This window comes from Solanum dulcamara, chromosome 2 (genome assembly GCF_947179165.1).
Source record: "Solanum dulcamara chromosome 2, daSolDulc1.2, whole genome shotgun sequence".
Classification (NCBI taxonomy): Eukaryota; Viridiplantae; Streptophyta; class Magnoliopsida; order Solanales; family Solanaceae; genus Solanum; species Solanum dulcamara.
The window spans coordinates 72,750,385-72,762,022 of NC_077238.1; positions in this window are offsets into that span (position 1 = coordinate 72,750,385).

The window sequence follows — 11,638 nt, forward strand, 5'->3', positions numbered from 1 at the left end:
TTGGCAAAGTAGCATATGAGTTAGATTTTCCATTTGACATGACTATGGTTCATCTAGTATTTCATGTGTCTATGTTGAGAAAATTCGTGGGTGATCCAAACTCTATTGTGCCATTGGAAATTGTGAACATTGAAGAAAATTTGACTTATGAGGAGGTTCTAGTCGAAATCCTAGACTAGCAAGTGAAAAGACTGAGAAATAGAGAGGTTGCGTCCATCAAGGTGTTTGTGGAGAAATCAACAAGTAGAGAGTGCTACATGGGAAGCGGAAATGGATATGATGAAGCATTATCCGTATCTCTTTCCTTCCACTCAAGCCTAAAGTACAAAGTTGTTCATGATCGAATCATTTAAACTACTACGTTTCAGTTCCATATGTCATTCATATGAATTCATGATTCACGAAAGTTGTTTTCAAAAGATATGTTTTATGTTGAGTTTGATGTTTACATGATCTATGCATTTTTAAAATGTCCCTATGTTCATGTTGGGCTGCTAGTCCTCATTTCATATCTTTTCTACGCTAGTTGAATCTCATTTGAGGATAAATATTCCCAAGGGGGAGATATTGTAAGACTCCGTATGATGAAAAGTTGAACGAAAGAAATTTTTTCAAAGAAATTGAAAACTGACCAAGTCCACGAGTTAGTCTACGAAATGTAGAAGCTATTACGGGTCATAAACTTGACTCATAGATGTGAAGTAGATAAGTGGAAATTTGGCTAAGGCAAGTAAGAGTTTACGAGTCATATTATGACTTGTGAAAGAGTCTACGACTCGTAGAAGGGAGTCATAGTGCAGGTATTGAACCATCACAAATCATAAAAGAACTTAAACAATATAATAGAAATCATTAGTTATTATAGGAAAACATATACTTTGAAAATATCATGAATCGTAACAAAGTATACCATAAATCCGTTGAGAGAAACCTTTAACCTCGTGAGAGCACACACTTTACTTTATGAGAGATACCTCTATAGTAAGAAATACCTTAAACATTTTGAGAGAGGCTTTTTACCTTTCTGAGATAAACCATCAACCAACATGAATCATGTGATCTATAACATAGAGTCCTAATGTTTACCCATATATCTGAGGAAAGCCAAAGACTACTCGCTAAGGTAGACTCCTATATGCCTAAGTGAATCCACTAAGCTACATGAAGGATCAAGCCTTTACTACGGGTGACCCTTAAAGAAATAGAGCCTTTGCTACGGATGATCCTTTATCCTATGGTGGAACCTAGTTATGGGATAATGAGATCTTACTACGGGTCTCATTGCTCGACTACGAGAGAGAGCCTCTATCCCAAGGTCCATTCGGTGCTAAGTAAACTCTCAACAGAATAGTTTTAGCTATAAATAATAAGTCAACATCATGTGGGAGGGGCCATATCTACTACCCGTCCACTCTTTATAAAATCATAGCCATAGAATAGCTCGTTAATCATTAACTAGGTGAGAGATCCTCCACCATCATTCAACTTAACTTGAATTTCATCATAAAACCCAATTCATACTTTTCATGTAATTTGCTTCAAAAGCCTTATCAAATCATACTCATACTACATAGCTTATCATTGAAAATCATAGTATAATGTATAAGACTATATGGAATCATATTAAAATCATGTAATTAAATGGAGTTCATGCTTAATCATATAGGCCAATATCAATTGAATCATAATCGAGTGGACCCATTAAGGAATTTATAAAGCCTAAACAACTTTATAGAGATATTATTTGTAAATCATCAAAACTCGTGCAATTTAATAGTAATTTATACTTAATTGAGTAAATAAACAATAATTAGATCTTAATTCATGCAATTGAAAAAGAATTGAACAAGATCCATAGTTAGATCATGATCCCCTAGGTAGCATTATAGAGAATTCATAAGAAAATCACCAATTTCATGCAATTATCATCAACTCATGTTGAAATAGATTTGTAATCATTGAATAAATCATAATTCATGCAATTGAATGAAAATTGAGAAGACCCATAAATATACATACTTGAATTGGGTAGAAAAGTAGAGATTTATTTGGGCTCCATGGGTGAAAGGAACCCATGGATGAATACCTACATACCTTGGGTGAATTCCTTGATTAAAGCTTGAAAATTGATGAAAGAATTGGAAACCCTAGTTGACCCTTCAATGGATTCTTTTAGGAGAAGAAGAAAGTCTTGAGAGGATATTTTAGATACTTTTTTTTTTTTTTTTATGGGAACAGACCCTACACGAGGCTCCCACCTCTCGTGCACAGTCAGGGGTTAAGCAACACCCCCAAGCCTTAACATAAATAATCAAAATAAAAATACAAGGAGGGGGACATAAACCTTACCTCCGATCCTATGGTGGTTCATAAGTCGGCTAACCTATTAAGGTCGGCTAACTCATCCCCGGTACAAAAAGAGACTAACTATAACTAGAAAGCAGTAAACCTGTGAGAGGACTCCTCCCGGTACAATTTAACTATGAAAGCATAAATGAGGGAGACTCTCCCCTTCCATGAGAAAAAAGAAAAGTAACCTACACTAGTCCTATTCCAACTATGCTACGTACCAGACATAGCTACATTGAAGAAGAACAAGTATACGAAACTTCTATCTCGCATGGGATGGGAAATTCTTTTCATCTTTGCTCTTCTTAGTCTTGTCGTACCAAGTAAATCCATGTGAAGTATGCCTTTGTATCAGTATCATGATTACCAGCTACGGAGGCTGGACAGTCAGACAAAACCAGAAACATACACAAGCAACCAATTCTGGAGGTACATGGGAGTGTGTTAGTTTTGGCATCTGTTGTTGCTGATGCTGTTGAGCTTCATATTGCAATTTTGCACTTTCAGCTTCAGCTCTGTGGTTGAATTGTTGTTTGGTATGTGGTTGAGCAGTTGTTTGGTGTTGTGTTCCCTCAGTATGTATATGAATTTGATGGAGATGTGATATATTGCATCCACTCATGATATTGTTGTTGGTTCTTGGATGTTGTCTATGAGGTTGTTGGAGTTCCACCTGGACTGTATCTCCAACAGCCTGCATAAACAAAGAAGCAAACAACCAAACAAACACACAATTCCAAGAATAGTTCCAAAAATGCTGATTGTGGTGCCATTCCTCTGTTGTAGCTGGCTTCCTCAATTTCTGTATTTGCAACCTGCACAAGCAACCAAAAGGAAAGCATACAAACCTGGCAATTTGCAGGTTGCTGAAGCTGATGGCTGCAGGTTCCCTGGGCTGCTTGTTGGTCTTTGTTTTGAGGTGGTTAGACCTCTTGGAGTACCTGCATAGACAAACACAACCAACAGTCCTTACCACCAAAGAGAGCTGCAGGCTGCTGCACCCATGTTCCTTGTGTGTTGCAAGTTGGTTGAGTTGTTGCTGTGGTGTGTTGATGTTAAAGAATGTGGTTGGAAGGCTGCTCCATAGAAGCCCCAGGACATTGCATCCCTCATAGCTGTTCCAAAGAGTTCCAGTTTTTGAAAAAGGCATTTTGTATGTGGTGCAGCCCTGACTTGAGTTGCTGCACCTCCACAAATAAACCAAGAAGGAGTTCCAAGAGCCTTGGCTATAAGGAAGCTGTTGCTGTCTCCCTTTGTTTGACTCTTTGTGAACCTGTACACAGGTTCTTGTTGCTTCCAAAGAGGGATTGATCAGCCCCTTTGAAGTGTTCATCTCATTAAAGTACCTGCACATGTCCACAAAAACAAGACAACATGCTAACAAGAATTGTAGATGGTCCATCTGAGCTGCAGGGTGAAGTTGTTGGAGTTGCTGAATACTGCTGCTGGGGCTAGTGTTGGTGTGTTGGTGAAATCCTAAGCTGCCAGGCTGCTGTCTCCTCAGTTCAGAGTGTGAAATGGGGAATAATTCTCTAAGGAAGTCCCAAATATCACTCTTGGCTGCAAGGATGCTGTGACTGGTTGCAACTCCTCTTGTTGATGGTCTTTGTAGCTGCTGCATTCCACAGCTGTGAAGTTGTTGTTGCTTCCACTCAAATTCAGCTTCAGCATTCTGGATCTCTTTCAATGTAAGCACATCTATAGGGAGGCTAATTTTGTTGCTGATACACTCTCCAAGCATAGCCACAGTGTAGATAGCATGGCTCAATTCTATAGTGTTCAACAACTTCCTAAGGAAACAAGAGGATATTACATCCTAGACAAGATGGGGAAGTTGATAAGTTTCATGTCCTCAAACTATAAGGATTTTTGATTTTTAACTAATTGAATAAGGGGAAAACTAGTTAGTGGAATGATATATTCCTTCAAAATGCACAAAAAATGACTTAGAATAGGGTTAAAAGACTTGGAAAAGGACAAAAATAATCCTAGAAGAGGTGCAGGATTTTTTTTGAGAATTTGAATTTTACGATTCGTAGAAAACTCCACTAGTCGTAGAGCTGAGTCATAACTACTTATCCTAAAATTTCTGATCTGACAGTCTCTGGTAAAACAATCATAATATTTTACTACAAACTCTAAATGAAGAAAACTTGATGGAGTTGCAAAGAGGACTCAAGGACCTTCTATTTGGTAGGTCATGGCCCACCTAATTCTTTATATTATAGGGTAAATGTTTGTTTGAAGTTGAACCAAATAAAATCTTTCGTCGAAACTCAATCGGTAAGAAAGCTTTCAACTCGACTTTGTGCTAGAGGTTTCTTGTGACATTAAAACATATTCAAATCTAATCCCACACTAAAGAATTGACCTTAACACCTATGAACAATTAAGAATCACCCTTTACGATCCTACAGATGGTCCTCTAGAGGTTGTCATTTCCTCTATGGGTCATAGACCCAAATAGTCAAACCCAGTTGCATGAAACAATAGCTACCGGAAAACACCTTTTGCTTTTACGACTCATCCATATGAGTGTTCGACTCTCTTACGAGTCGTATAAATAACTCATCAACTTCCTTATTCAATTAGTTAAAAATCAAAAATCAGGACTCATCCTACGAGTCCTCTTTATGAATCATAAACAATCCTATGAATCGTCCTATTGAGTTATTTCAAAAGTACCGAGGCTTGTTATTTTTCAGAAATCAAACATTGACCCTACGACTTCTTTCTATGATTCATCAACTTTGTTACGGGTCATAACTCGACTCGTAGATCTTCCTTACACTTAACCAAATTTTTAGTCCTTAGTGCCAATCCTAAGACTCTGTCCAATGATCTGTAGAATCCTTTACAAGTCATAGGTCGACTCATAGGAACTGGCACAGGTACAAATTTTTCCCAAATCTCCCTTGGTTTGACTTTTTAATTTTGGGGGTCTTACAAGACTCCTATTCAATCCTTCACCACGCATGACTACTACGGGTTGTATTGCCCATCAAAGGCCGTGGTGGGTCTCGCTGTGGGAGCCCATAAAAGGCTCTTGTACGAAGTTAAGTCTACCACCATGGACGACCACCACAGGCCGTAATGACTATTGAGGACCATTGTTTGTATTATGATGGGTACCCCTATTTCTTAGAAATCTAAGTCCCTTACCACGGAGGGGACCACAGACTGTATTGTCCATAATGGTTTGTGGTGATGGTCCATCCTGAGTTATGGATTTAGTTTTAAGTTGGGGTTATTTTGGTCATTTTCCTATATTTCATTAATGAATGTGTATGGATTATGGGACTAGATTCTTACCTATTAACTAACCTAAATTCCCTTAACCCTCTCATTCTCAAATAATTCCCCAAAATCCATAGTCTTCTCTCCCAAGTTTCCTCTTAAGAGTCTTCTTCTCCCTTAAGAAATTCAAAGGATTTCTTTAATGTCAACCTTCCATTCTCTTCAATTTAGGGCTCATAAAGGTCAAGGTATGTGGAACTTCATCCATGGGTACCTTTCATCCATAGAATCCTAAAGATTTCTTCTCAAATTCTATTATAATTTCTTCAATTAAAAGTCCTAATCTAATGATCTTCTTTGGGTCTTCTTAATCATGATATACTTTAATGCTATTAGCCTAATTATCCATAATTCACATAATATTGCATGATTTCAAGTTGAATTTCAATGATCCATGCCATATGCTAGTTTCAAGTATGAATTATGAGATATGATCATGATTTTCAAGTTAATTCAATGAATGCTTTTGTAATGAGTTTAAAGATGCTTTATGCAAAGAAGTTTATGAATTATTATTCTATGATATTTCAAGCAAGTTAATTATAGGGAAAATTAAGCCCCTAAAGAGATTTTACGAATAAAGATATGTAATGATGGAAGGCCTACACCCATATTACATGGGTAACATGATAGATGAGCTATTCTTATGTTACTTTATAAAGATGGATTGATATTTAGTATTATCACTCCCTATGATGTTTATGATCATGTTTTATGAGAGTTTCATTGGGATAATGACTAAGCACCGAGAGAACTTTTAGGTGGGGTTCAATCCGATATGCTATTGAATCTACGAAATCCTAGTAGCAACCTTTTAGTCCCAAACTACATTTCCTAGTAGGTTTATAGATGCCAAAATGGTGAAGCTAGTGGATCCACATAACAAAGTTACATGAGTTAGTAATGGAGTATGCCCTGGCAAAGTAACCTCCCCCATCTCGATGTGGGAGTCATCAAATTCCATGTAATAGCTCGCATGGTCTTATATGTCAGTTACAGGTCTTATCCCACACCTATTTCAGTTGAATTATGAGTTTCTATGATAATGAGGTTTTGATGCATTGACTAATGAGGTAAATGTTTTAATATTTTCATGACTTTATTCATGTTTTAAATATATTTATCTTGCATCCCATGATTCGTATTGATTATGTCCTATGTTTATTATTCATGCATCTTCTCATATACCTAGTGCATTCCATTTACTAATGCATACTTTTTACCTACATTATATCATAATGTAGGGTCCGATGATCATGCTCATCCTCCTCCAGCTCGTGGCTAGTATTTGTTCTGTTGGTGAGTCCTTACAGTTTGAGGACATGAAACTTATTTCATATTTGATAGTTGTTACTTTATTACTCTTATATTGTCTGTTTAGGTGAGCTAAAAGCTTGTTTTATGCCCTCGTCGAGTTAGTAGAGGCATGTTAGATAGTAAGAGTCTATGTTGTCATTTTTTCGTCCGAGACTTATGTTCTTTTTGAGATTTTTCTTCTGTATCTTAATTCAGCTTTATTCTCATTTACCTTATGTATTCTCATGAATGTTATGCTAAGAGGCTTGGTTGAGGTCCTTTGGGATTTCTAATTGCCGTGTTACGCTAGGCCCTAGGTTGGGTCATAATAGTGTGATATTCCCAGATGGAGTTTCAAACATGGTATGGTCATTTTTTGAATTTTTTAGTCTTGTCCTTCAGACTAACCAATGCCCCCGCGATTTTCGTAGACTTTATGAATAGGGTGTTCAAGAAATACTTGGACTTGTTCATGGTTGTGTTTATTAATGATATTTTGGTTTACTCTCAAAATGAGGAGAAACATGTCAATCACTTGATGATTGTGTTGCAAACTTTAAGGGACAAGCAGTTATTTTCCCAATTTAATAAATGCGAATTTTGGCTAAGGAAAGTTGCATTTCTTGGCCACGTGGTGTCCGATGATGGAATTAAGGTTGATCCAAAGAAAATGGAAGAGACAAAGAATTGGCTTGGACCATTGCCTCCTTTGGATATAAGAAGTTTCTTGGGCCTAGCCGGATACTATAGATTTATTTGTGGAAGGTTTTTCATCAATCTCTTTGCCTTTAACAAAGTTGACCCAAAATAAAGTGAAGTTCTAATGGTCGGAAGCTTGTAAGAATAGTTTCTAAGAGTTAAAAGATAGTCTCACTACTGCTCTTATTTTGACTTTACTGAAATGATCGGATGGTTTTCTTGTGTATTGTGATACCTCAAGGATTGGACTTGGTGGTGTAGTGATGCAATATGGTATGGTGATAGACTATTCTTTTAGGAAACTTAAGGTGTATGAAAGAAACTATCCGACTCATGACTTGGAACTAGTGGTGGTTGTGTTTTCTTTGAAAATTAGGAGGCACTATCTTTATGGTGTTCATATGGATGTGTTCACTAATCAAAAGAGCTTGCAGTATGTGTTTAAGCAAAAGGACTTGAACCTTTGAAAAAGAAGATGGCTTGAATTATTGAAGGACTACGATATAAGTAAATTGTACCATCTGGGTAAATCTAAAGTGGTTGTCGATATAGTTAGTAGGTTGTCCATGAATAATGTTGCACATGTTGAAGAAGGTAAGAAATATTTGGTTAAGGATGTGCATAGATTGGTCCATTTAGATATTCGTTTGGTGATGCTAATGATGGGGTATTCTTGTTCAAAATGGTTCGAAATCTATCTCTTGTGGCAGATGTTAAGGCTAAGCATGTAACACCCCCCAAAATTTTTCGCTAAGATTCGAATATTTCTTCATGTGAGTGTAGACTCGGACCGGAGGACTTGTAATTTTACATATGAGTTAGGATCTATTCCTAAATAGTTAAAGTGTGTTAGGTGTGTTTAGGGGTCATAAGAGATCTCTAACACCAAGTCGAGTCCAAAGAACTCCAATCGATTAAGTTTTCGGGTGAGTTCGTATTAGGGTCAACTTCAAATGAGCATATCTCCTAGAATATAATTAACTGGGTGGTCCATGATCTATCAAATTAAAGGTCTTTAAGTCTTCTTTCCAACGCTACAAGATTGCAGTTTTTGGAGTTCGGAGTCAAAAGTTATGACCATTTTACTACATACTAGTACTGCAGGAATTTCAAGCCTGGGCGATCACTGCAGGAAATTTAGGCTTGGTGCTCCAGTGGCGTAACGTTCCACTATAGCGCCAGAAAACAACCTCAGTAGTTTGTTCCTTGGCGCGACGCACCACTATTAGATATGCAGGGTTTTAAACCTATTTTGGCTTGGCGCTGTAGTGTCGCGACGTGACACTATAGCGCCAGCAAGATTTTTGCCCAATTTTCTAGATTTTGAAGAAGGGCAAATTAGAATTTCCCCCTAATTATATATACCCTCACTTGGAACATTTTTGGACCATTTTTTAGTCCTCCCTCTCTCTCTAAAAATCCCTAGAAATTTCCCACTCTTCTTCTACAAATCCTTCTCCAACAAAGATTGCCTTCAAGATGCTTCAAGAATTCAAGCCTTCCATTGAAGACCTAACATCAAGGTTTCTTCAAAGTCTTCAAACAAGGTATGTAAGGCTAACCTAAAATATGGATTAAGTTCTTCCATATGCCCATAGATGTGTTGGATAGGAGTTGTGAAAGAGTTGAACTTTCTAAGAAGGTTTTCTTGAAAGTTTTCCTAAACTATAGAATGTTTTTAGATACTATTAGTTGATTGATGCTTTTAATGACTTGAGTTACTAAATAGTTATTTTTCATATTATTGACGATATTTATTGAGTTGAGTTTTGTTGAGAGTATAGATTCATGTTTCATTCACATGAACCCAAGATGAGATTTCTTTGTCATAATTGTCTTGAAGTTGAGATGGATGGTTTTGTGTATATATGTATTGATTGAAATGAAAGGAATGAATTAGATAGTTCAGAGTGTCCTTTTGCTTTTATAAAATGAACATAGGACTAAAATAAGGATTTTGTAGTAGATGTTTGACGATTGATGTAATGATGATATTTGAAAATGATGTGATTATAATGTTTGATGATGATGTGAATGATGATATATGATGATGATGTGATGATGATGTGATGATGATATTTGATAACGATGTGAATGATGATATTTGACGATGATGTGAATAAAGAGGTTATGTTGATAAGGATGTTATGTGATGAAGTGGATTGGAGTCTAATGTGATTATGTGGTATGTGATTTGCATAATTTGAGTTGATTGGAGTCTTATGAATATTTTGAAAACAAATGATCTTTTGAGGAGGAGCTTTAAATAATTGATTTGTGAACCTTTTTGCATAAACTATTTATACACTATTTTGAGTCTAAAGAATGATTATTTTCATCTTTGATTTAAAAAGAAGTTTAAGTATGAGTTGAGTTTGAGGAGCCTATAAATGAGTTGAGTATTTTATATTAAAGTATCTATTTTGAGTTTGAGTTGAGGAGTTGGAATTATATTTTTAATGTACATAATATTTTCTACATCCATTGAGTTGAGATGGTATCAAATTTGAAGAGAAGAGTTTGATGATTGAGATGAGTCGATTTGAAAAGAGTCCAATGAGACTTGTCATTATGACTCAATTGAGTTGAATTGAGGATAGAGTTGATGAGTCGTCAAGGTTCTAAATGAAATTAGTCGTGAGGGCTTGTTTGAGATGATTGGATGGAGTCTTATGAGCATGGAGTCATGGGAGGAGTATCGAGCACCGAAGCGGGTGAGAGTATAGTCCATACTCAAACCCCAGAAACTACGCTTCCAACGTAGGTAGGGATGGAACCGTTAAAGTCGGATGCTTCCCGTGGGATCAAATCGTTAAAGTCGGATGTTTCCTATTTTATTGTCCTGAAATAATAGGACTTGACTAATCGATGGAATCCATAATTAAGGAGGCGTTCATTCCCTGGCAAGGTATGGACGGACGTGGCAATAATGTCTGATTGTTATACTATCACTGGCTTATAAGTGATGGTTGTCGGATAAGAGAAACTCCCATTTAGGTCTTGATAGTACTCCGAGTCAGTTGAGTTGAGTGGCATGTGATTTGGTCCTATCTAAACCATTTCTTGTTAGACTTAGGACACTTGACTGAGTTGTTACTTATTTATTGAGTTGAGTCCTTTGAGTTAATTGTTGAGTTGAGGGTATATGGTCGGATTGGGTTAGACAAGTTGTGATTGGATTGTACTTGATTAGATTAGATGGTATGTGATTGACTTCGAGTTAATAGTATATGATCGAATTGGATTGAATGATTTGATTGAACTGTATTGTGTATGATTGGATTGGACTGTATGGTATATGATTGGTCTTTGTCTAAATATGTATTCTTACTTTAGACTTATGACGCCTTGTTTGAGTCTCTTTTATCTTTCTGATTTGAGATATTTGGACTGATGTTATTCTTCCTTGCGGTATGTTTCATTCTTCCATATTATATACTCGTACATTCCACGTACTGATGTCCATTTGGACCTGCATCATTTCATGATGCAGAGACAAGTTTAAGAGATCGTCGATAGGAGCATCATTGGGGATCTATTCGCACTCAGCGTATTGGTGAGTCCTCCCCTACATTCGGAGGACACCGTTTGTGTTCTCTTGCATTTAGTTATCTCTTTTTATTTTGATTTGAGGTAGCCATGAACATGTCATTGACACCAAATTAGATAGTAGTGATAGAGGCTTCATAGACTAAATAGTGATGGGGCGATTGAGTATCTCTTTCATTGAATTATTCTTGTCAAACTATTTTAATGACAAATATTAGAGTTGATTGGTTGGCCCATGGCCTTTATTCTTTGAGTTGGATTGATCTTTTGAGTTGTCCATCGAATAATCTCTTTATTGTTTTGTCTTCCGCTGATTGAATGAATGGAAGGATGTGTGATCAGGTTATGTGGTTTGCTTGGGAGCCAGAAATAGTTTCTGAGTGCCAGTTAGGTCTAGGGTACCCTCCCAGGGTGTGAAAAACATGGTATCAGAGCACAGAGTTCAAGA